The sequence below is a fragment of the Pinus tabuliformis genome, chromosome X, assembly GCF_031772625.1.
Source record: "Pinus tabuliformis cultivar Carrire ecotype Pingquan chromosome X, CPIR1, whole genome shotgun sequence".
NCBI classification, from domain to species: Eukaryota; Viridiplantae; Streptophyta; class Pinopsida; order Pinales; family Pinaceae; genus Pinus; species Pinus tabuliformis.
The window spans coordinates 121,272,364-121,300,349 of record NC_142308.1 but is presented as its reverse complement, the minus strand read 5'-3'; the positions used below and the strand labels follow the sequence as shown (position 1 = coordinate 121,300,349).

Here is a 27,986-nt window from a genome sequence, read left to right as displayed (position 1 = left end):
CCCAAACTCCCTCAATACAATCTACAACAACTAATGCACCATCTATGATTTTGAGGGTTATTGTGACTTCTGATGATCACACCATATTTTGTTCCTTATACAATTAAAAAAAATTAATTCTGGCAGTACTAAGTTGGTAAGGGTTTGGTTTTTGAAGGCTAGATTTGCAGGGGATGATACTTTGAGAGTAGTTTTCCCTAGTCTAGTGGGTCTTCCTAGGCACACTGGTGTCATGGTTAGCATGGGACAGAAGGATGCATATGTTGGAGACAGAGCACTATCCAAGAGGGATATTTTGAGCTTGAAATATCCACTCGAGCATGGAATCATTAACAATTGGGATGACATGGAGAAACATATGTTTAGCAACGAGCTCCATGTTGCTCCTGAGGATCATCTAGTTTTGATTACAAAGTATCCTCTGAATTCCAAGGAAAACGGAGTTAGGATTACTAAAATCATGTTTGAAGGCTTTAGCACATATGATATGTATAGTACTATTAAATATGTTCTTTATCTTTATGCAAGTGGAAGAATTATAGGTTTGGAACCTCTAATATTATTTCTTCCTAATTCCTTGAATATTAAAGTATCTCTATAATAAACTTCTTTGAAATGTTCACATTTCAATCATTAAAAAAAAAATCCTAAACTAAATTTATACAAATAGTTGTATTGGTGAATGCCATGAGATTGATATGAGCTCAACAAGATATTATGCGTGATACATATTTTAAATAGTAATTTTATATTTTCAAATCCCCAATTTTGTTAAGGTATTGTTCTCGATTCTAGAGATGGTGTCACTTATGTTTTTCCCATCTATGAAGACAATGCCATCTCCTTTGTAATTGATAGAATATACCTTGCAGGTACAGACATAACTAATGCATTATTCAAGATGCTAACAAAGAGGGGGTACTCTTTCACTACAACAACAAAATGAGAAATTGTTCGAGACATAAAGGAAAAATTGTGATATGTTGCAATGGATTATGAGAAGGACATGGAACTAGCAAAGGCCTCTACTGCATTAGAAAATAATTATGAGCTTCCAGATGGGCAAGTGATTACAATTCACTTTGAATGTTTTGTAATTGAAAACTGAAGGTGATATACAAATTGCAAGTGAAATTTTATATGTGTTTTGGGTAATGGATCAAGTTACTAACTATACTAACAAGTTATTTTTAAATAAGTTTAACAGCCAAACAGAGACAAATAACCATATCTAAAACACATAACACAAAACATGATAAAGGAATTCACCCCTCTCTTGGGCTACATTTCCTAGTCCAGCTTCCAATGTAGGGCCTCTTTCATTAAGTGCTCAAAAGTGTGTTTACATGGCTTTAAAATGCTCAAACAATAGAACTGATGTCTCCAATGGATCCAGAACTATAAAAAACCCCCATATGGATTCTTTATGCACCTCATTTGGCCAAAAATTGAGAAAGTTATGTTTGTTACAAGTTTTTACCCAATTCCATGGCTAATCATCCTCCAATTTGGCCCAAACCTGGCTTGAGCGCCCCAAACCCGAAACTGGCGTGCAAATTTGGTCTACAATCCTGCCCAACGGGCGAAATTGTAGGACAGTTAAACTGTCCTCTAAAACCCAATTCCGAAAAATTAGGGTCACATGGGGGCCACATGACCAGGGGTCGGGGCTAACCGCCCACCCTTATTGGTCAGGGCCCCAACGATTGTCGTGTGGTCATTTGTATGTGGATAGAACCATGTTTAGCACCTAAAATTTCACGTTGGGTTCCAAATTTCGAGTGAGCTCCTTTGCTGGCGGACGTGGTCATATCGGTCCCATAAAATCTTGGCCTAGTGCTTAACATCCATGTTAAGGGCTTTAAATTTAAACATGCTCCATCTCTTTGTGTAAGGTCTTGTGGTGGCCATATGGCTCAAGGTTTTCCCTCGCTACAGGTGCTTACTGTTTGCCCCCCTTCCAAGTCGTGCTCTTGGTTTTTTGATGGGTCACATGACCCGGGGGTGTTCCCTTAGGGTTGGCCCCCATGTAACTCTGCCTCTGGTCGTGGGCTTGGCTCTGATGTGTTCTTGTGCTGGATGTCGTGACTATGGGCCAGGCTAAGTCCTAGCCCTAGGCCCCCTCCTCCACGGTCCCATGGGTGTGGGGTGTGGCCAAGGTCTAAGGCTTAACTTGACCCTTCCCCCAAACTCGCCTTTGTTACACTTTAAATAAAAATCGCCGACATATGTTATTAAGGAACAGGCTTGGTGCATTGGTTAAGGCCTGTGTTTTCTTGGTGGTAGGTTGTAGGTTCTATTTCGGTGGGGTGCTTCGGCCCTCACCCAAAATTTTGATGCATTATCTAGAGGCTACGTGGCTCCCACTGATTGGCCCATGTGGCTCTCTCTAATTGGTCCATATAAACGAAACCATGAGCCTATAACAACACACCATTCACAACCAATCACAATGATACAAGTGTCAATCATCCATAGGTCCACAAAAATAAAGTCATGCCCAATCAGCGTACAGACTGCTGATTGGGTGTACCTGCAACCCAAATTCCAAAAATTTTAGTTGTTTGCCAATTCGGTCAGAACGCGATATCGGGAGCATACGATATCAGTTTTGAGTGAAACGAATAATGTCGGATTCATATCACCGAGATCTATCCAATCATTTAGGTTTCGAGCTCTATCACACACTTTGAATTTTGAGCACTAAATTGATCCGCTAGTGTTGTACCTGTTTCCCATAGGCAGTCCTTGGCTGCAAAAACTACGCCAGGAAACTAACTCAACCAGCCTTTAGGTTCAATCTGGCCCTTGAACCAAAGGGGGCTCCCTCAGTTGTTATGAGGCTTTGTTTAATGCTGTTCACCTGTCACTGAACAACAACCTTTGAAGCACAATGGCCAGATTTATGGTTTTAATGGGTATGGTTGGCGATCAATGATAATACCTAATCATGATTAAAGGTCTCTCTCACAGGGTCCATTATGAAAGTGTCAACTTCCAGCCTGACAGAATGAATTAGCTTTTTGAAGAATTATGGTAGAAGAATGTAAAGAGATTCCTAATAATTGAGCAGTCAGACTGACTACTTAACAACTAGGGAAATTTTGATGCGTGTAGAAGATTTCTACAGCCCAACAAAAACATATTCAAAGGTAACAAAAGGCCCAAGTGAAACTGATTCAAAGAGGAACTATTTCAGATAGATAGTCTAATAAGCTAATCTATTTTAATGCCTATCAGAAAACATAAAGCAAAAACCAGTCAAAGAGGAGTTATCTTGGACAAACAATCTAATAAGCTAATCTCTTTCTAAAGGTTATGATTTTGCAGGGAATTACAGAGAGATTAAGACTTAATCTACCTTACCTAGACCTTCCTACAATTGCTTTGTACATATGTAGAAACAAGTTATGAAAACACAAGAAAGACATAAGAGAAACACAAAATTCTGTCATAACTGGAGCTAGAAGGTTTTCATTATAATTATACAAGAGAAGCTATTACATAGTTTAAGAGCCTTGGCATCAAAATCCAACCCATATTACTTCAATTGATGAAGTATTTATAAAATTTCCTCACAAAATATCTTGATAAAAAATATCAAGAGCTATTACAAATATCTGAAAACTATATTACAAAAATAGAACACAAATAAATGTAACTAAAACTATTTGAAGAGTTCTTGTACTATCCTTGAGGATTTCTGTTGATAAAGAAGAGAAATTCAAATTTGATTGCAGCTCATATTTGATGAGGTGGCCTCCAAGTCACTAACTGTCTTTGAGCTTTTTCCTCCCGAATTTATGAAAAATAGGGTCCATTCATCCCTTCGAATATCTCAATCCGTGATAGCTGTGTGAAAACTGAGAGAGGTTTTTGTATTTTAGTATCTTAGGAACAAAAACCTCCTCCATTTTCCCAATATTCATCTCTTATTATCCACAATTGTTTCTGCAAAAAGGCAGCTTAAACAAGACATTGCAGAGTTAGAAAAATAAGCTAAATATGATGAGATTGTATATCCCAACCCCTGATGCTTGTACAAAAAGTGAGATAGGTTTCTATATGGTGGAATATTATGAACAAAAACCTCTTCCAATTTTCAAATATTCGTCTTTGTTTAGTCACAATATCCTCTGTAAAAAAGTGACTAAAACTGGAAATTTCTGGAAAACATGCCTTCAAAGATGCATTTGTATATCCCAAACAATAATACCTGTTACAAATATGAGAAAGGTTTTTGTACATGAGGATGTTAGAAACAAAAAACTCTTTCAGTTTTTGAGAAATCGTTCTCAGCCGTTTGTAAACCATGTTTGAAGTTACTTTATTACATCATTTAATCATGTTTAAATGCATGATTAACTAAATCAACTAGCTAATGAGGCTTTAATTTACATTTTTAGGGCGCATTTACTCTTGCAAATCCATTTATTATTTATAAACTACTAAAACCTATTATATCAACAAATTTAAATTATCAAAATTAATCATGTTACAACATTGGCTCCAATGGGGACTGCTTCCCCTTGTGGGATGCAGAGAACAAGTAGATCAGTTGCCTTTAGCGTTGGGCATGGAGTCATACTATAATCCTAATCATCAGCCATTATTTGCCATAACCAACTCTCCTGGATCAACCCTTTAATTTGAATAGCCTGTTAGTGCAAACTGCAACCTGTAAATGTGAAATGCAACCACATGCCAATACTAATCTGGATACTCTTTCAAATATGAAAACTGAAAAATTCTAAAGACTGAAAATATAAGTTGATCTATCATATACTCTTCAAATCACACCATTCATTAAACAATGAGCACACTGATCTACTGCATATTGAAATTCTGAATATCTATCCAATCCCCACAATTCCATCTAACTGAACTAGAAAAGCTTACACTGTTAGGTGAAATCTGCTTTCCAATGTAACCAAGTGCGGAGTGGATTTATTGACAAATCACATTGCCAACAGCTGAAAATCTGAAGAATATATACAATATGAACATAAATTCCAATAGAAAACCTATACTCACATGTATCCTTTAAAAGCTGCATCCTCTACTGAAATTATAGATTTCTAATTAAGGCTGAGAGGGAGATACATGTACTACTTACTGCAAGTATCAACAAATCTCGCATAGTAGTAAAGGTAGCTGGAATTTCAAAACCATAGTGGGATCGGTAATCCAGTGGAATCGCCATTCGACAAAGTGGAGTCGCCAGGTGAAAATAATGCAACCAATACAAATGCATATTCCTTGTTTACCTGCAAGAAATAGATCTAAACTTTATCGTTCCCCGGAGAAAGATATCTACTTTGCTCCCCGGCAACGGTGCCAAATGTTGTACCTGTTTCCCGTAGGCAGTCCTTGGTTGCAAAAACTACGCCAAGAAACCAACTCAACTAGCCTTTAAGTTCAAGCTGGCCCTTGAACTAGAGGGGGCTCCCTCAGTGGTTATGAGGCTTTGTTTAACGTCGTTCACCTGTCACCGAACAACAACCTTTGAAGCACAATGGCTAGATTTATGGTTTTAATGGGTATGGTTGGCGATCAATGATAATCCCTAATCATGATCAAAAGCCTCTATCACAGGGTCCATTCTGAAAGTGTCAGCTTCCAGCCTGACAGAATGAATTAGCTTTTTGAAGAATTATGGTAGAAGAATGTAAAGAGATTCCTAATAATTGAGCAGTCAGACTGACTACTTAACAACTAGGGAAATTTTGATGTGTGTAGAAGATTTCTATAGCCCAACAAAAACATATTCAAAGGTAACAAAAGCAAAAAGTGAAACCGATTCAAAGAGGAGCTATTTCAGACATATAGTCTAATAAGCTAATCTCTTTTAATGGCTATCAAAAAACATAAAGCAAAAACCAGTCAAAGAGGAGTTACCTTGGACAAATAGTCCAATAAGCTAATCTCTTTCTAAAGGTTATGATTTTGCAGGGAATTACAGAGAGATTAAGACTTAATCTACCTTACCTAGACCTTCCTACAATTTCTTTGAACATATGTAGAAACAAGTTATGAAAACACAAGAAAGACATACGAGAAACACAAAATTATGTCATAATTGGAGCCGGAAGGCTTTCATTAGAATTCTACAAGAGAAGCTATTACATAGTTTAAGAGCCTTGGCATCAAAATCCAACCCATATTACTTCAATTGATGAAGTATTTATACAATTTCCTCACAAAATATCTTGATAAAAAATATCAAGAGCTATTACAAATATCTGAAAATTGTATTACAAAAGGAGAACACAAATAAATGTAACTAAAACTATTTGAAGAGTTCTTGTACCATCCTTGAGGATTTCTGTTGATAAATAAGAGAAATTAGAATCTGATTGCAGCTCATATTTGATGAGGTGGCCTCCAAGTCACTAACTGTCTTTGAGCTTTTTCCTCCCAAATTTATGAAAAATAGGGTCCATTCATCCCTTCGAATATCTCAATCCGTGCTAGCTGTGTGAAAACTGAGAGAGGTTTTTCTATTTTAGTATCTTAGGAACAAAATACTCCTCCATTTTCCCAATATTCATCTCTTATTATCCACAATCATTTTTGTAAAAAGGTAGCTTAAACAGGACATTGCAGAGTTAGAAAAATAGGCTAAACATGATGAGATTGTATATCCCAACCCCTGATGCCTGTACAAAAAGTGAGACATTTTTTTGTATGGTGGATTATTATGAACAAAAACCTCTTCCAATTTTCAAATATTCGTCTTTGTTTAGTCACAATATCCTCTGCAAAATGGTGACTAAAACTGGAAATTTCTGGAAAACATATCTTTAGAGATGCATTTGTATATCCCAAAACATAATACCTGTTACAAATCCGAGAGAGGTTTTTTTACATGAGGATGTTAGAAACTGAAACCTCTTTCAGTTTTTGAAAATTCGTTCTTAGCCGTTTGTAAACCATGTTTGAAGTTACTTTATTACATCATTTAATCATGTTTAAATGCATGATTAACTAAATCAACCGGCTAATGAGACTTAAATTTACATTTTGAGGGCACATTTACTCTTGAAAATCCATTTATTATTTATAAACTACTAAAACCTATTATATCAGCAAATTTAAATTAACAAAATTAATCATGTTACAACATCGGATCCAATGGGGACTGCTTCCCCTTGTGGGATGCAGAGAACAAGTAGATCAGTTGCCTTTAGCGTTGGGCATGGAGTCATACTGTAAACCTGATCATCAACCATTATCTGCCATATCCAACTCTCATGGATCAACCCTTTCATTTGAATAGCCTGCTAGTGCAGGCTGCAACCTGTAAATGTGAAATGCAACCATATGCCAGTATGAATCCGGATACTCTTTCAAATCTTAAAACTGAAAAATTCTAAAGACTGAAAATATAAGCTGATCTATCATATACTCTTCAAATCAAACCATTCACTAAACAATGAGCACACTGATCCACTGCATACTGAAATTCTGAATATCTATCCAATCCCCACACTTCCATCTAACTGAACTGGAAAAGCTTACACTGCTAGGTGAAATCTGCTTTCCAATGTAACCAAGTGGGGAGTGGATTTATTGACAAACCATGTTGCCAACCGCTGAAAATCTGAAGAATATATACAATATGAACATAAATTCCAATAGAAAACCTTAAGTCACATCATGTATCCTTTAAAAGTTGCATCCTTTGCTGATATTATAGATTTCTGATTAAGGCTGAGAGGGAGATACATATACTTCTTACTGCGAGTATCAACAGACCTCGCATAGCAGTAAAGGCAGTTGAAATTTCAAAAGCAGAGTGGGATCGGTAATCCAGTGGAATCACCATCCGACAAAGTGGAGTCGCCAGGTGAAAATAATGCAACCAATACAAATGCCTATTCCTTGTTCACTAGCAAGAAATAGATCTAAACTTTATCATTCCCCAGAAAACGATATCTACTTTCCTCCCTGGCAACGACGCCAAATTTTGTACCTGTTTCCCGTAGGCAGTCCTTGGCTGCAAAAACTATGCTAGGAAACCAACTCAACCAGCCTTTAGGTTCAATCTGGCCCTTGAACCAGAGGGGGCACCCTCAGTTGTTATGAGGCTTTGTTTAATGCCGTTCACCTGTCACCGAATAGTAGCCTTTGAGCTATTGTACCATTGCCCACTTAATTTGTACCAATGCCAATTTAAAAATATATATTTTTTAAACATATCAAGAATATTATATTTATAAAAATTTGTGTGGTGGACACAACAATTACATCAAAAGATGAGCTATTGCAACTATCACATACAAAAGTCCTTGGAATGTCAAGTGGATTAAAAACTATGATTTCTTTGATATTTAAACCATTATGCCTATATGGGTAAACACATTGAAAGGTTAACAAAATTTGACAAAATTTACGACACATATTGATCGAGACGAGGTGAAACTAGATCTCTATGTCCTTTACATACATTGATACAAAGCATAGCATAATAAAAATGATTAAAAGACACTTCAGGTAATTTCCTAGATTTGGAGTTTCTTTCTATAAGATCTTTCCTACCTCTTCTCAAAGGAGGGGGGGCATGAGTTTTTTTTTAACACTTTTGAAAAGGGTGGACAAGGAGATGCATTATCATCTTGAACATTTTTTACAAGTGCAAAATCATCTTCCTTCTTCTTCTCTTTTTTTGCAGGTGTGACTTATTTTTCTACCCTCGAGTCCTTGTCTTAGGTTTACTTAGGCACTGTCTGAAAGACCATTTCTAATGACCCTTGAGATCCTATGTATTTATCCTTCTTTGCATGTGCACTTCTAACATATCTATTAGTCTGGCAACCTACTTTCCTATGTGGTTTTTCACATCTTACCTTTTCTCCCTATGATTTTTCATCTATAGGTCCATAAATCGAATATCCTTAATGGTTCTTCGTGTTTCTAGGGGATTGAAATACCTCTTCCTCCGTGACTAAATTCTCTCTCTTTTTTAAACCATGGTGGATCATTAACTCGTTGGAGTGATTTGGGCTAGGCCCAGGATCAAACCTTATGGTTGCCACTATACCACCAAGGGTATATACAATTTTCCTATAAGATGAATATACCAGGAATATATATCAAGAACCGAGACATCTCATATTAACTATGAACGAAGTAACTACCTGTGGCTGCCTATTCCTCTAGCCTCGTCATAACATGATTAACATGTCATTTTCAGGGCATTGAACTTGGGTGGAGAGGGAGTTAATATCACATCTTAACCACTCGACCTACCCTTACTTTTCATGAGTCGGAAAATCTTCGAGGGGAGGCATGTCATTTAGCCCCTCAAAAGTCACATGTTGGGGGTTGACCAACTATATCTCTTAGTGCAGTGGATCAAGGATTTCCCCTTCTTCATTTTGCTAATTGTGGGTATCAAATTTGTTCCTTGCTAAACTTTTTTTCTTACTAGAGGAAAATTATTCACATTTGGCATCCAATTTATTTGGAGAGGGATGGCCTTTAGGTCCCAATGCATTTCCTTCTTATGTTCTTGTGGTTGTATTTTGGTGGGGGGCACCCTTTTTTCTTTTTGGTTACTGTGATTGTTCTCCTTCCTCATTATTTTTTTGGATTTCTTCTACTTTTGGGCATCTTCAATCAAAATTTCCATATTCATGATAATTCTTACATTTAAATGGTAATTGATCATAATCCACTTCCGGATAATGAGTTCAATTATCTAGCTAGAGATTTATTGTTGTAAGGAATTCCTTATCAAGATCCACTTCTATGCAAATCCTAACACAAGGTTGAAAACCTTCTCATGGTTTTTCCCAATTGATATAGCAACCCATAGCATTACCAATGTTCCTAAAGGTGTCTTCGTTCCAACAATGAAGAGGAAAACTTGGAAATTTAACCCAAAGAGGAACAACATATGGAACACCATTTTCTGGGTTGAAATATGGACTCCATCAATCTAGATATAAACCCTAAGTGTAATAACCTCGGTAACTTGTAATTCCCGGTAATTGCTGTGGTAAAAACAATATGGGTGACAACTTGTTTTATTAAAAGACATTATTATTTTTGAAAGTAAATATAATGAACTATTTTGCACATGTGTTGAATGAAATGCTGGCAGCCTCCAAAAGGAGGATTTTCTATTAAAAGAAATTAATCAGTTATGAAACTGAAAAAGAAAGACAACTGCCTCTCACCCAAGGAAAAGGCTTGGGGAGGAAAAACCTCTGGGCTGTTGAGGAACAGGCAGAGGAGAGATTCCAAAAGAGAGAAGCAGAGTGAAAGAAGGGGGTTAAGTCTGGTTGTGATCAGATAACCCAGCACCGTGGTGCATGAGTCTTGTTGAGGGCTGCAGGCCTGCAAGACGGCTCGGGGGGAGAATCCAGTGCAGTGGATCTCAAGGTTGGGAGGTTAAGAGCTAAAACTCTACAGGTGACTTCTGAAAGTAAGAACTTCAGTGACAGAATACCAGGTACGCTTCTTCTAAATTAGTTAAGGAAAGCTCAGGTATTGAAAAGTACCCGGTTGTATCATTTTTTTTAAAAAGTTGTTGTGGTAAGATAACTAGAATAAGATTACGGTTCTACCAGAGAAAAATGGAATGGGGGTGTGACTGTGTCACATGGGTAGAATGTATTCACCTAAGCTTACACAGCTAATTTGTGTACAGCCAGTAACAACTAGGAACTGCTGAAAGATAGGAAGCATCAGTACCCAGTAATAGTAGGAGAGACTGATTCCTGAGATAAACCGAGTCCATAATAGTACTCGATTCTACAGTGTAAAGACCTGAGAAGATAAGAGAAGCCGAGCTGGCTATTTAACCGTAGATTGACTCTGAAAACTGATAAAGAATTCATTATAAAGGTCAGTCTGAAGATATAAACTTACTCTGCATGCATTCACTCAACAGAATAAACAGTGTAAGTTGAAAGACGAGGTAATGTGTAAGGGGTTGGTGCATGTTTTATACAGTCTTAACGGGTACTGTGCAAATATGGAATAACACATGAAATTGAAAACTCAGAACTTACATTATCTTTCCGAGTAACGTCTGTATAGTAAACATTGAAAGGCAACAGTGACGGAAAGCGAAGTGTTTTTCTTTAACATAAATAATGATGTACATCAAACCCTAACTTCAGGGGTTGGAACGATATCATTCATAGGCTACAAATCAAGCAATGAAACACAGTACAGAAATAAGAATAAGCTTTGAACTAGATAATAAGTATTGTTACAGGCGAGTGACCGCCGTAAACCTGCTGGCTGCATTAGGGTCAAGCCTGTGCGCAGGAGGATAGACACTACATTCACGAAACGAATGCAAGTCTACCCTTGTCGCTGTACAAATAGTATATAAGAACGAGAGCCGTGCTGTGGGAACCAATTGTTGAAGAAACTTTTCGATTTCATAGCATTGAAACCCTAAAGCAATAGAATGTCATAACTGTAATGCTAATGAATAATAGAAAACGGCAGCAAATATACTGAATATCAAATTTAATCTTAGAAACTCTATGGCATTGGAAATGTTATATCCATAGATGCTATCCAGAATTAGAAGTAGCGACGGAGAAATGCACCAAATATCAAAGGTAAACGGAGTAACCCTAATGCATAACCATTGCCGTAACTATGTATGATACCAAACGTAAACAGAAGCAGTAGCTACAAAACTCTGTATATTAAACTTTGTATATATCAGAACGAAGGTTTAAATATCCATTAACCGGTGACGGCATTTAATATACAGGAAAGGAAGAAAAGAAATCATTATGAAACGCTGATAGTATACCATTGACCATAAGGAAATCCAGGCCGAACCAAAACAGCGATAATCCGCAGATGACAAATATTACAGCAGTTTATTTAACTATGCAGACCTTACATAACCGCCGAAAACTCAAAAGAGCTTTTCCTAAATCAGGTAATGTTAAACAAGATAGAGTCCTTAGCCAAGTTCAAATATAGAATAGATAACTAAGGCACCGAGGCCATAATCTAGGGTTCAGCTGGACAGGCCGCCAAAGTGAGGCCGCCAAACATAAATCGCACAAGGGTTTGGACCCGGTATTTAACCTGAGACAACAGGTAGAGTACAGGCCGTCTCAGCTGTAAATCAAACCCTCGTAATGCAATCAAACACAGTCAACAAGAATGATAACGAATTCCGACTTACCTGGAAGTGGCATAGCAGCTAATCCCTCCGGCGTTCGGTGAAGGTAAGCTATGGTCAGCACCGGAACCCTCCAAAACTGTCAAGCCAACCCTGGAAATGATTAGAGCATAAACAGCAGAAGCGAAAAACAATAAGTTATGAAACCAGCTGTGAGAAGTAATGTAAGAGGCGCGGCCAAACCTGAGTAAGGCAGAGGAGCGATGAACCAGAAGAGTGCAATGAACCAGAGGACTTGCAGTCCAAACCGTCGAAGGAGCTCGGCTACTGAGAGATGAGCAAATGAACCAAAAACGAATCCAATAAGACTTATATATGCAGGGTCAAACCCTAAGTGAGGCTGGACCGTCCGATGAAGGTAAGTAATCACCATCGTTGGATTAGGCGGGAGGCCTAGCGTGAACCCCGGAGCAGGTCAAACTCTCTCAGATCACATGGCCAGCACGTGAAGATGGGCCATATGGCTACGGAGGTTGGTGAGCTGGCGTACTCGCTCTGCCATTTGGCAGCAAACGTTCAAACGGATAACCAGCAATCAACACTTATGTCTTGTCATATAACTTATCAAATGTCGATACAATAAAGGTTAAGTAAATATGGAGTGATATATATATAACCGATAGTTATATTAACCAAAACCTTATGACAATCATTTTATGCGTTTGGTCTACATGTGTTTAGGGTTAATAGGTGGGTACCGTAGGTTAGGGGTTGATGATAGAGAGTTTCCAACCGTAAATGTATATATAATTTTTTTTTTTTATTTACTGTATTTCTTGGATAAAAAGGAGATCGTGACACTAAGCCCCCATGATATATGGCCCACTTCAAAAAATTAGATCTTGATATGCTTTCTTTTCAAAGACGAAAGAGAAAAATCCCCTCCCACAGAAGGAAACAAAAAGTTGTTCTTCAATTATGGGTCTCTAGTTTTTATACACTCAAAGATTAATAGAGCACCACAAGGGCCATAAACCCATAAACTGTTCGATCAACCTCTCTCTGCTAGCCTAAGAGCCATTGCGTGGGACTGATTGACATAGACTGCAATTTTTAGGACATCCTTTGATTTCTTCACAAATCGGGTTGACTTGGAGTGTTGGAACCTTGGATCATGAACAAATAGTGCGTTGAAAACATCAATATTAAGATTATGTGGAGGAGGCAGTGGGTCAAGCTCTTTAGAACTTGAAACCATAAGCTAGGTGGCTACAATTTCTTCAATTCTTACAAAAAATAAAATCACTCTTTTGTATCATTTAATATAAAGAAGAATATGGGAATGAGTTTTAATCCACTAATGTAAATAGTTTTTTTTAATTGATAATTAAAATACAAACCAATTAATTTATGTGAAGCTTAATCCCATCAAATTTCAAATTCAAATCTCATATAATTTAACTTAACACTAAATTTACATTACAATACTATCTTAATTAATAAACTTAATTTTAATATAAATATTTTATTAATAATATTTTATTTAATATAATTTAAAAATTAATTTTCTCATCTTTACAATTTTAAAATATTTTATTTAAAAAATTCTTAAATTAATAGAGTATCATAAGAAATGATTAATTGAGAATCACCTTGGAAATAGTTCTCTACTCTTCACCTACACATCAAATATATTTTTCTTCATCTATATTTTTTATAATAGACATTTTTATGAAACAATATAATGCATCGATCCCTTTTTCACATCATACTTAAACCCAATATTTAAAATTTCTAACTTTGCTTTCTCAGTATCGACCAAGTGTTTTATAAATGCTTTTTACTTCATTTATGTGTTTTTCCTTCGTAAGCCAATTTATATTTAATATATATTAAATAAGGGTTTTTTGGAAAAATATAATTGAAAATTATAAAGAATATTTTTTATATAGGTATAGTTTAATTTATAGGTGAAATAATTTATCAGATTTTAAGAAAAAATGTAATTTTTTGTTATTTAAAATATATTTTTGGATTTGTAAATGGATTTAACGCCTTAAAAACCTCAAATACATTCGAATTTTACAAATTAAACAATTTAAACTTGAATTTTATAGTCTTTTATACGTGTTTTTTTTAGTCAATTTTGTCTAAAATTCAACAAGTCATTTACGTATTAGGACTTGTCTACGCAGTGTACAATGTTTTTTAGTCAATTTTGTCTAAAATTCAACAAGTCATTTACGTATTAGGACTTGTCTAGGCAGTGTACAATTTTGCCCAGATAATTTTCTCATTGGAATTTGGTGTTGTTGTTGGGAGTGTTTGAATGGTTTTTTAAATGGTGGAAATTGATTCAGCACCATCAAGAACCCCTAGAGCACTTGAAATGTTGAAATCATTGTAACTTGGATTTCCAAAAATTTATATCCTCAAAATTGTGTTGGAAAACATCTCTCTAAGATTTAGATATTTTGATCTTTTTTGGCATATTATTTGGTCATTTTACTTAAAATTAAGTAGAGAATTATTGGAATTACAAATTTAACCTATATAATTTACACAATCTAAGTGTCTCCAAAATTTTCAAAACACCAAATCCATTTATATATTCAAAAATGTAAGTTAAACAATAATAAACAAAATTTTCATTTTCCGAGAACTTTATTTTGGTTAATTTTGGCCAAAATCAAAGATTTTTTTTTTAAAATCATAAATTAAAATTTTTAATTTACAAAATTCCAGTACCTCATATATTTTTAGATAATAAAAAATCATAATCACATTAAAAATTATATTGCTAAATTATTTAAAAAAAAAAATATTTCATCTATTATAAAAAATTATAATGTTAGGAAAATTTAAATCAACATATTAATACATTTTTTACATATTATTCTATTTTTTCTTTAATCGCCTTGATAATTAAGTAAATATCATAATTAATATAAAAATATGTAATTTACTCCAAATAAATCAATATAGTAATTTCTGGGATATTCAATACAAAAACATGATAATTTATTATAATTCGATTTGACAATTAAGTAAAGACCACAATTCAGCCCACTTGGAAATGGACAACTAAATAAAAAGGACAATTAAATAAAAAATATAGTTTCAGATCGTAATCTCAATATAAAACTATGCAATTTATTGCAACCTCTACTTGGAAATGGATAATTAAATAAAAAATATAATTTCAGATAGTAATCACAATATAAAAATATGCAATTTGTTGCAACCTCCACCATATCTAATAATTGAGTAGAGTCCCTAAATAATTGAGTAGAGTCCCTAAATTGTTATTACTCTTCTCATGGTCCATATTCCAACTTGGTAGTTAATGGAAATTTGATGCCCAAGTATGGAAAACCACATTTGAGAGCCTAAATCCTAAGTCACCACTTGAAGCTTTAAGTTCGAAGTTCACTGAATTATTGAACATATTTACAAAATGAATTGATTTTAGCATATTTATATATTTTTTATATTATATTTATTTTATTTTTGTTATTATAGTTACTATGATATTATGTATTTTGTTTTGTTTTTTTATCTAGTTTGTTTTGACTAAAAATTTTGTAGCTTATTTATAATTTAATATTGAGATTTCAATTTTTGTTATTTTTTATGATTATTAAATTTATTTATTTGTATGGTGATTGTTTGACATCTTATTATGGGTTGTTTTTAATAATTTCTATTTCTATTAGTTATTAATTTTTTGCTTTTAAGTTTTATTTATTTTTTATTTAACTTTTTAATTTTTATTTTAATTTATTTTTTCTATTATTTTCATTTTCAAGATTTATAGTTTTTTTTTTCCATAGTTTCTTTGTATGGTGATTAGTTGACGTTTTATTATGGGTTGTTTAGTAACTTTAGTTATTAATTTTTTGTTTATAAGTTTTATTTATTTATTTTATTTTTTCTATTGTTTTCATTTTCATAACTTATAATTTCTTTTTTTTTCCATATTTTCAATTTACGATAACTTATTATTATATTAAAAACATATTTTAATATATATATGTGTGTGTGTGAATATAAACAATATTATTATTATTTACATTTATTTATTTGTAAGGTAATTGGTTGACGTCTTATTATGGGTTGTTTAGTAACTTCCATTTCTATTAGTTACTAATTTTTTGGTTTTAAGTTTTATTTATTTATTTTATTTTTTCTATTATTTTCATTTTCATGACTTATTATTTCTTTTCCTTTTTTCCATATTTTCAATTTATGATAACTTATTATAATATTATATTATATTATATATATATATATATATATATATATATATATATATATATATATATATATATATATATATATATATATATATATATATATATATATATATATCTTATTTACATTTATTTATTTGTAAGGTAATTGGTTGATGTTTTATTATGCACTGTTTGTTTATTGATTTTAATTTCTATTAATTACTATTTTTTTGTTTTTAGCTTTATTTCTTTTTATTTATCATTTTTTTCTCTTTTTTCTATTATTATGTCTTAAGGTGTTCCCCTCTTAGAATAACTTCCCTCTTGTCCACTTGTCATCACCGTGAGCCGTTAGATTATATGTCAGACGATTGGAAAATGTTTAGTTCTTCGATAATGTGAAGGTAGTTTGGAATGAAGGGTTATTAAACCCTAACCCCTTTACACGCAGAACTTCCATTCCTCCCGAACGATTTCGACTTCGCGTCATCAATTGCAGGCAGCAAGGGCTCATCCATGCCTACGAGGAAACACTCTGTAGTCCGTCACTCTCTCCGTTTACATTTACCAACTGCCTTATTTCCATCAACAATCAACTCCGGTACATTTGCGACCTTGCCATCGATGCGCAGGATCAATCCGCTCAATGTTGCATGTGCTACGAGCAATACAACTATTAATGAATCAAATCTCTTTCATTTATTGTTTCAAGTGCTACTTTCATTTATTGTTTCATGCACTATGAGTATCATCATCTAATATGTTTGCTTAAATCATCATATTGCTTACCTTGACAGGTAAATCCTTGCCACAACAATAGTTTTTCTACCTCGCTGCTGGTCTCACTTTCTCCTTCGCAATTTTTTCAAATAGTTGTATTGGTGAATGCTATGAGATTGATATGAGCTCAACAAGATATTATGCTTGATACACATTTTAAACAGTAATTTTATATTTTCAAATCCCCAATTCTGTTCAGGTATTGTTCTCGATTCTTTAGATGGTGTCACTTGTGTTGTTCCCATCTATGAAGACAATGCCCTCTCCTTTGTAATTGATAGAATATACCTTGTAGGTACAGACATAACTAATGCATTATTCGAGATGCTAACAAAGAGGGGGTACTCTTTCACTACAACAACAGAACGAGAAATTGTTCGAGACATAAAGGAAAAATTGTGATATGTTCTAATGGATTATGAGAAGGATATGGAACTGGAAAAGGCCTCTACTACATTAGAAAATAATTATGAGCTTCCAAATGGGCAAGTGATTACAATTCGCTTTGAATAATTATGAGCTTCCATATTAATAAGTTATTTTTAAATAAGTTTAACAGCCAAACATAGACAAATAACCATATCTGAAACACATAACACAAAACATGATAAAGAAATTCACCCCTCTCTTGGGCTACATCTCCTAGTCCAACTTCCAATGTAGGGCCTCTTTCATTAAGTGCTCAAAAGTGTGTTTACATGGCTTTATAATGCTTAAACAATAGAACTGGTGTCTCCAATGGATCCAATACTATCAAAAACCCCCATATGGGTTCTTTCTACACCTCATTTGGCCAAAAATTGAGAAAGTTATGCCTGTTACAAGTTTTTACCCAATTCCATGGCTAATCATCCTCCAATTTGGCCCAAACCTGTCTTGGGCACCCCAAACCCGAAACGGGTGTGCAAATATGGCCTACAATCCTGCCCGACGGGCGAAATTGTAGGACAGTTAAACTATTCTCTAACACCCAGTTCTGAAAAATTAGGATCACATGGGGGCCACATGATTAGGGGTCGGAGCTAATCGTCCACCCCTGCTAGTCGGTCCCCCAACGACTGTCGCATGGTCATTTGGATGTGCATAGAACCATGTTTAGCACCTAAAATTTCACATTGGGTGCCAAGTTTCGGGCAAGCTCCTTTGCTGGTGGATGTGGTCATATTGGTCCCATAAAATCTTGGCCTAGTGCTTAACATCCACGTTAAGGGATTTAAATTTAAACATGCTCCATATGTCGGTGTAAGGTCTTGTGGTGGCCATATGGCCCAAGGTTTTCCCTCGCTACAGGTGCTTACGGTTTGGCCCCCTTCCAAGCTGCGCTCTTGGTTTTGTGATGGGTCACGTGACCTGGGGCTAGTTCCTTACGATTGGCCCCCATGTAACTCTGCCTCTGGTCATGGGCTTGGCTCTGACATGTTCTTGTGCTGGATGTCGTGACTATGGGCCGGGCTAAGGCCTAGCCCTAGGCCCCCTCCTCCATGGTCCCATGGGTGTGGGGTGTGGCCAAGGGCTAAGGCTTAACCTAACCCTTCCCCCAAACTCGACTTTGTTACACTTTAAATAAAAATCGCCAACATATGTTATTAAGGAACAGGCTTGGTGCATTGGTTAAAGCCTGTGTTTCCTTGGTGGTAGGTCGTAGGTTCTATTTCGGTGGGCTGCTTTGGCCCTCACCCAAAATTTTGATGCATTATCTAGAGGCCACGTGGCTCCCACTGATTGGCCCATGTGGATCTCTCTAATTGGTCCATATAAACGAACCCATGAGCCTATAACAACACACCATTCACAACCAATCATAATGATACAAGTGTCAATCATCCATAGGTACACAAAATAAATTCATGCCTAGTCAGCGTACGGACTGCTGACTGGGTGTACCTGCAACCCAAATTCCAAAAATTTTAGTGGTTTGCCAATTCAGTCAGAACATGATATCGGGAGCATCGCTATCAGTTTTGAGTGAAATGAATAATGTTGGATTCAGATCGCTGAGATCTATCTAATCATTTAGGTTTCGAGCTCTGTCACACACTTTGAATTTTGAGCACTAAATCGATCCCCTGGATCACTCATCCTGATTGGAATATTTTGTACCTCCAAAAGCTCATTTTTAGTCAACAATTAGATGAGGGTACAGTTCCCTCACCCTTCCAGTCTTAATCCACTTAACTTTTCTTGGATTTGTTGCTTTGAGCTTTTCATGAAAGTACATCACTTTCCCTGATTTTGGAGTCCTTGTCTTGTTGTTAAAGATGACATCTTGTTGCAATTTCCCAAGATTTTCAGAAAAGAAAACTGCCCTTGAAGGAATCTGAACATTCCCTCCTTGGTATTCAATCAAAGGAAACTTATTGAATTTCAAATTCACTTCACCTTTAACATTGTAGTCATAATGATGCTTAGCATGTCTAGCCTTGCTTTTGGTTTGACTCTTCACCAAATGTGATCACCTTCGCCATGCATTATCCCTCTTCAAAGCCAATACATTATGAAACCCACAAGAAGATAATTTAGAACCAGTGTACTCTTTGTCAAATAGTTTTTGCATTTTCTTTTTGACCCTTGCATTCTTTAACACTGGCTTCTTGTTGATACCAATGTTCAACAATGATGTATCTTGCTGCAAATGAACTTCATTTTGTTTACCTCTTTTAGGAGGCAACTTGTTAGACTCCTGAAACATATTATCATGTGAATTACAAACCTCAATGAAATCATATTTCAAACTTGATTCATATCCTTGAAAGGCTTTAGGTTCCTTAACATCTTTGTGCTTGAACATTAATAATGCAAAATCCTAACTAGCATTAACAATCCTCTTCATTTGTCCAACATTTACAAGAGATAAAATTATTTTCTTTTATGCACTCTAACAATGTACTCAATCCCATTCTTGAACAAATGATATTTGTTCTCATGGTGATGAAAAACAGATCTCCTATCATAAAGATATGGACTTCCCAAAACAATCCCACAAATGTCAAGCAGAACTACATCAAGTTCAACCTCATCAAGAAAGTTTGCAGTGATTGCAAATCTAAGTATGCATTTCCTTGTCACCTGCAATTTTGCATTCTCACATACCCAACCTAAAGGATACGGTTTAGGATGAGGAATGGTTTCTAAATTTAATTTCTTGACAATGTCTTCTGAAATGAGGTTTTCTTGTGAACCACTATCAAACAAAGTATCTACCTTGTTATGTTTTGTGATGATTCTAATATGGAACAACTCTATTATTTCTCTTTCATTTTGAGTTTTAATGGGTTTGCTAGAAGACCTAGTGCTTGCAATTGAATCCTTACCTTTCAATCCCATGGCTATGATTTGTGTTTCATCTCCGAAATCAGATCCTAGGTCTTCTTGTGTAGTTGCAGGAGTCTTTTCTTTCTCCTTGTTATTAAAAATTTTGGGTCTCATCTCAGGATGAAGTTTCCAACAATGGTCTTCATCATGGCCTTCTTTAGAATAGTGTTTACATGTGATCTTTTCTACTTCTTTCTTGACTACAACAATTTTCTTATCCTTGCCTTTAAATTTCCCTTTACCCTTTTCTCCATACTTGAATGACTTCTCATTAGTTTATTCAGAAACATTTTTCCCTCTTGCCTCTAAATGAGTTGTTTGTACACAATCTTCATCTAGTTTTGTAGGGTTAAACATGAGATTGGTATGATTCAAGTAACTATGCAATCCTCCAATGTATTTGAGAAAAGTATCTTGAGAGGACAAATCTATACCCAAAATCAAAGCTTTTTTCCTAAATTCTTGAGTATAAGATTGCACAATTTTCCCTTTAGCTTGCCTAAAGTTTTGCCAATCCATGATAGTTTTTTGCATGTATGCTAATGGATAAAATTGCCTTCTTATTGCAACAACAAAATCATTCCAAAAGGATAAAACCTTACCATGTTTCTTCATGTCCTCTTGAGTTTTGGCTTCCCACCAAATAAGTGTTGCACCTTCCAATCTAAGAGAAGCAAGTTGAATTTTGGTCTCATCATCTTTGATTCTTTGTATCTTGCAATACACTTCAATATGATGAATCCAATTATCTAATTTCTCAGCATATACCTCTCCATTGTACATAGGCAATTCAAACTTAATATCAAGCTTAAGCAAAGGAGTTTTACCATGTCCCTTTGGAGAATTTGGAGGTGTTTGTGAAAGGGTAGAAGAAATAGAAAATGAGGATGAAGATGAGGTTGAGGATGAAGGAGGTGAAGGTTGTGGTTTGTCACCATTCCCTCCATTCCCTTTTGGAGGCTTGTCTCCTTTTATTCCATCTCCTTTTGGAGGTTTTGAGCTCTATCCATACAAACTTGCATTTCTCTCTTCATAAAGAACCTTTTCCAATTTAGACATCTCAAAGAATGCTTTTCTAAAAGTTATTTCATCTTCAAACGTCCCTTCAGGACCTTCTTCATGTGCCATGACTATTGAAACTTGAGGTGTGTTTATTCTCCTTGAAACAATTTGAGATCTTGGCTCCACAAGTTCTCCTTCTCCTCTTTTAAGCTTCAACCTTGTAAGCATCAGAAAAAACACTTGCAAACAAATCAAACCTTCACAATAACCTGATGCTATGATACCAAAATGATTTGTAATTGAAAATTGAAGGTGATATACAAATTACAAGTGAATTTTTATATGTGTTTTGGGTAATGGATCAAGTTACTAAACACATTAACAAGTGATTTTTAAACAAGTTTAATAGCCAAACATAGAGAAATAACCATATCTAAAACACATAACAGAAAACATGATAAAGGAGTTCACCCTTCTCCCACGCTACATCTCCTAGTCCATCTTCCAATGCAGGGCCTCTTTCATTAAGTGCTCAAAAGTGTGTTTACATGGATTTACAATTCTCAAACAGTAGAAATGATGTCTCCAATAGATCCATAACTATCAAAAATCCCCATTTGGGTTCTTTCTGCACCTCATTTGGCCAAAAATTGAGAAAGTTATGCCTGTTACAAGTTTTCACCCAATTCAATAGTTAATCATCCTCCAATTCGGCCCAAACCCGGCTTGAGCACCCCAAACCCAGAATTGGCCTGCACATCTAGCATACAATCTCACCCGATAGGAAAAATTGTAGGACTGTTAAACTGTCCTCTAATGCTCAGTTCTGAAAAACTAGGGTCACATGGGGGTCACATGCCCAGGGGTCAGTGCTAACTGCCCGTCCCTGCCGGTCAGGCCCCTAACGAATGGCATGTGGTCATTTGGGCGAGCTCATTTTCTGGTAGATGTGGAATTTTGGCCCCATAAAACCTGTGTTTGGTGCTTAACATTTGTGTTAAAGGCTTTAAATTTCAGTGTGCTCCATTTGTTGGCATAAGGTCTTGTGGTGGCCATATGGCCCGGGGATGGCCCCCGCTATAGGCACTTACGGGCTAGCCCCCTTCCAAGCTGCGCTCTTGGTTCTGTGATGGGTCACGTGACCTGGGGCTATGTGAAAATTCCTGAATCTAAGACATCAGAAATCCCTACTACAATTACTGGTTTACTATCTCCTACATTTTCTTTAGATTAACAAGTTATTTAATTTCATAAACATCAAAGTAAACACTATTGCAACCTTCACAAATATACAAATCATGCACTGAAATAAACATAAAAAATAACACAAGGGACACCATTATTTTTGGACAATCGTCCCTGGAAAAACCCAATTCAGGAAAACTCGTGCAACATATAAAGGGTTTGTATTATTAAGCAGATTTTGTGAATACAACTAGGGTGTCAAAAATGGCTCACCCAACAGAGAATATCCTCGGTAGTAGTACCTCTATCCAGAGACAGATATTTTGGTAAATCAGCAACTAGATGATCAAACCCCACAACGACTCCGGTTGTTCCCTATGCTGGACAACGAAAGCTACTCCAAGCACTGCTCAGGAAATGTGTCACTCCTCTAGGAGCTGCACCACCCTTTCTTGGCTCAGAATATGTTGGTATGCTCCCAGTCTTCCCCACAAAATTTCTCCAGTGTTTCCTCTAAAGCCCTCTACAACTTTTGTGTCAACCTTTACGGCTTCTACGTCAGCCTCTATGGCTTCTATGTCAGCCTCTACATCCCTCTATCAACCTATGCGTCAGCCCTTATAGGGCTTGCGCTATCTCTCCCAGCATTGTACTACCTCTCTACTATGTATTCTTCGGCCTCCTGCTGAACATCCCCTCACTGCAACTGATCACCTGCTCAATTTCCTCAACAAACCTCACCCCATAAAATCAAACTAACTGATCTATCTTGGTGTACCTCCAACTGACCCTCAAGCCTCCTCTTATACTTTTCCTGTTGATGGTTCAACGATCGAGATTAAGTCCCTAATCAATGGCTAAGATTAGAACTGGCTTGAGCATCGCCACTTAGAACTTTCTCACCCATATTTTATTAATACACATTAATATTTTTATTTTCGTAAGTTTAGACTTAGGAACTCATTAAAAATATTAGTTATTTTAATAACTCTTCATCCGGGTGGAATTTCTCCAAACGATTTTTGGGTCTTAGAGATCTCATGTGCCTTAACCTCTCCACCAAATTTCATGGCTAGAGCACATTCGATGCTATCGAAAATAAACACTCCCTCTTAGAGAGGAATGTGCTCTAGTAATGCCTCGCCATAGAAGCATCACACTGATCCTTCGCATCGGTCCTCTATGTTGATGCTTGGCCTGCTGCCCCACATCTATTGCACTGTTGCTTCCTATACTGCTTCCCATGACACTACCATTACCACTGCTACATCTGTACTAAAGCTCCCTCTCAAAATGTTGCCTCATGCTACCCATAGTAGTGCCACTACTAACTGTTGCACTACAACTCAGTTACTGATAATTAAGTAATTGACTTCACCCAAACACTAACATCCTGGTCAGTCTGGAAGCCTCATGATGTTGAATCTACCTTTGTTGCTATCCTGTTCTCCCTCTGTTGCCATTGCGCTGTTGCAACCTCTTATGTGCCTCTCACACTACTGCAACCTCCACTACACTGCTACAGACTTCTGCACTCTAGCATTGCTTTGTCGCTCCATCACACCTTGCTCCACCTGCCACCTATCATCATGCTACAGTCTTTAAGGGCTCCCGTAGCCGGATGTGATCCAAGACTTTGGGTACCTCAAGGATCCTGCCCCTGCATGTAGTCCTCTCGACTACAACTCTATGTCTCCCCACCTCTTCTCTAGAGGTACATGAGCACTCATGGCACAATCGTCATCAGCCTCGACATCCTTCTCCACCTTTGCTGGAGTAGCCTTTGAATCGAAAGCTTCTCCCTTAGCTTTCTTCCTGGGGCACTGAGAGGCATAATGTCCTAGCTCCCCACAGTTGAAGCACTTGACCTTGGAGATGTCTTTCTTCTTCCTCTTCTGTACTCCTTGTTGTCCCGTTGATGTGAAAGCTGCATCCTCCTCCTCCTCCTTCTTGATTCAAATTCCCTTACAGCTACTCCCCGCCTTGGTCAATCTCTTGAGCTCTTCCTATTGAAGAGCTGCCCACATCTCCTCCCAACTAGGTAGAGTTGCTCTGCCCAAAATTCTTTGGACAAATGTCTCCCACTCCTTGGAGACTACATTCAGGGCAGTCCTGACCATGAACTCTGGATCCGGTGTAGACCCCATAGAAGTAAGTTGGTCGTGAATTCGTTGCAACCTAAGAAGGAATGGATCTATATCCTCTCCTTTATGCATCTGATATGACCTCATCTGATTCTCCAATACCATATTCTGCTGCACGGAAGAGCCCTGGTATAAGGTGGTCAGCGTCTGCCACATCTCCCTTGTTGTGTTCTTCTCAACAATATGTTGTATTACATGATCCTTGACCCCACCTAGGATCATGCTTTTTGCCTTCGCACAGGCCTCCTCATACTTCTCATTTGCATTAGGATCAAGTGGGATAACTACTGTTCTTAAGGCATAGTCCTTGATGCGATGTTTATCCAGGATTGCCAGGATCATGGCCTTTCAGATGAAAAAATTGGAAGCCCCGTCAAATCTGTCCTGATCCCTCTTTCCGTTCACTACCATCTTTGCTCCTCCTCTCTAGACTCCCTCTGAGTCTTGATTTCCATCTCGGAAATCCTCTAGCCAACTGTCAAATCACTCCTCTCCAATCCTCCTTTGCCACTGCAACCCAGATCTAGATTTCTTGGCTAGAAATCTATCGAGGTAGCGTTTCCCTCTACCTTGGTACAGTCTCCTTGAAATTGTTTTACACTGATAGAAACAACATCCCACCATCTCCTCAAATCGAAATCTACTCAGCTCCCTTAGCCCTGAGAATTGAAGAATCTGAGTCCTTCTAGCTCTGCGCAACCACAGTGAGAGCTAGTTTAACTCCTTCTGGCCATTGCGTCAATCCTTCCTGGCTCAGAAAGATGAATTGGAACTACGTAAGTCTGATCTGCCTCCCTCTACCTTTGTGATGGCCTGGAAAACTAACCCATCTACTGCGTGGGCTCCTACCAGCTACAGCGTCACCTTCACCTAACTTCGAGTGCTGATGTAGGCACTGTGTGAGCCTCTGCATCACCTTCTCTACACTGCGTTACTCCTCCTTTTGCGTCTTTGGCTCTGGAAAAATGCTATCACCCAGGACAATTTCTTTTCTGCTGCAAATTCTCCAGATTTCTTGGCTAGTGTCTTCAGTCGCCTATGATCTGCAATCACTCCAATACCATGTGAAAATTCGTGAATCTAACACATCAGAAACCCCTACTGCTATTGTTGGTTTATTATCTCCTACTTATTATTTACATTAACAAGTTATTTAATTGCATGAACATCGAAGTAAACATTATTGCAGCCTTCACAGATATACAGATCATGCACTGAAATAAACAAAAATAATAACACAAGGGACACCATTATTTTTGGACAATCGCCCCAGGAAAATCCAATTCAGGAAAACCGGTGCAACATATAGAGGGTTTGTATTATTAATCAAATTTCATGAATACAACTAGGGTGCTAGAAATGGCTCACCCAACAAAGAATATCCTCGACAGTAGTACCTCTATCTAGAGACAGATATTCCGGCAAATCAACAACCAAATGATCAAACCCCACATTGAGTCCAACTGTTCCCTATGCTGGACAGTGAAAGCTACTCCGAGCACTGCTAAGGAACTGCGTCACTCCTCCAAGAGCTGCGTCACCCTATCCCGGCTCAGAATCTGCTGATTTGCTCTGAGTCTCCTCAACCCTGCCTCTGAAGCCCTCTATGACTTCTACGTCAGCCTCTATGACCCTCTGTCGGCCTCTTCGTCAGCCTCTACGACCCTCTGTTAGCCTCTGCGTCAGCCCTTCTAGGGCCTGCATTGTCTCTCCCAACATTGTAATCCCTCTCTGCTATGTATTCTTTGGGCTCCTGCTGAACTGCCCCTCACTGTAATTGATCACTTGCTCAATTTCCTCAGCAAACCTCGCCCTAGAAAATCAAACTGACTAATCTCTCTTGGTGTACCTCCAACTGACCCTCAAGCCTCCTCTTATACTTTTCATGTTGACGATTCAACGGCCGAGATTAAGTCCCTAATTAACGACTATGATTAGAACTGGCTTGATCCTCGTCACTTAGAAATTTCTCACCCATATACACATTAATATTTTTATTTTCCTAAGTTTAGACTTAGGAACTCATTAAAAATATTAATTATTTTAATAACTCTTCATTCAGGTGGAATTTATCCAAACGATTTTTGGGTCTTGGAGATCTCATGTGACTTAGCCTCTCCACCAAATTTCATGGCTAGCTCACATCTGATGCTACCCAAAATCAACAGGTTGGTCCCTTGGGGTTGGCCCCCATGTAACTCTACCTCCGATCGTGAGCTTGGCTCCAACAGGTTCTTGTGCTGGGTGTTGTGACTATGGTTCGGGCTAAGCCCTAGCCCCAGACCCCCTCTGCCATGGTCTGGTGTGGGGTGTGGCCAAGGGCTAAGGCTTAGCCTTGCCCTTCCCCCAAACTCACCTTTGTTACACTTTAAATAAAAATCAACGACATATGTTATTAAGGAACAAGCTTGGCGCATTGGTTAAGGCCTATGTTTTCTTGGTGGTAGGTCATAGGTTTGATTCCAGTGGGGTGCTTCGGCCCTCACCCAAAATTTTGATGCATTATCTAGAGGTTATGTGGCAGCCACTGATTGGCCCAAGTGGCTCTCTCTAATTGGTCCATATAAACGAACCCATGAGCCAATAACAAAACACCATTCACAACCAATCAAAATGAGACAAGTTCCAATCAACCATAGCCCCACAAAAACATAGTCATCCCTAGTCATATGCCCAGTCAGTGTACAGACTGCTGACTAGGTGTTCCTACAACCCAAATTCCAAAAATTTTAGTTGTTTGCCAATTTAGTCAGAACGTGATATCAGGAGCATATGATATCGATTTTGAGTGAAACACATTGCGTTGGATTTATATCGCCAAGTTCTATCCATTTGTTTAGGTTTTGATCTCTTTCACACACTTTTAATTTTGTGCACTAAATTGATCCTCTAGATCACTGAAATATTTAGGTGTCTAGAGGTTTTGTTCTAGCCTTCCCACATTGGAATAGAAGCTCCAGGGATACATGAAACTACTTACAGCTCTATTATGAAATGTGATGAGAATATCCAAAAGGAATTGTGTGGAAACATAGTTTTGAGTGGGGGGTCCACTATGTTTCCATGCATTGTTCATCGGATGAACAAAGAGATCTCAGCTCTTGTTTCAAATGGCATAAAATCAAGGTGGTTGCTCCTCCATAGAGAAAATATAGTGTCTGGATTGGAGGCTCCACTTTGGCTTCTCTCACCATCTTGCCTAATTCAACACTTAAAATATAA

At 37.1% G+C, this 27,986-nt stretch overlaps 1 long non-coding RNA gene and 1 pseudogene across 1 annotated transcript; one reads left to right on the top strand and one right to left on the bottom strand.

The window, feature by feature from the left end:
- Positions 1–157: 157 nt before the first annotated feature.
- Positions 158–27,986, top strand: LOC149138733 (actin-3 pseudogene; annotated as a pseudogene).
- LOC149138734 (uncharacterized) lies at positions 11,818–12,446 on the bottom strand. The gene is made up of 3 exons (XR_016264409.1): positions 12,350–12,446; positions 12,170–12,245; positions 11,818–12,069 (listed from the first exon to the last, which is right to left on the bottom strand). It is a non-coding gene; the product is annotated as an uncharacterized LOC149138734 (long non-coding RNA).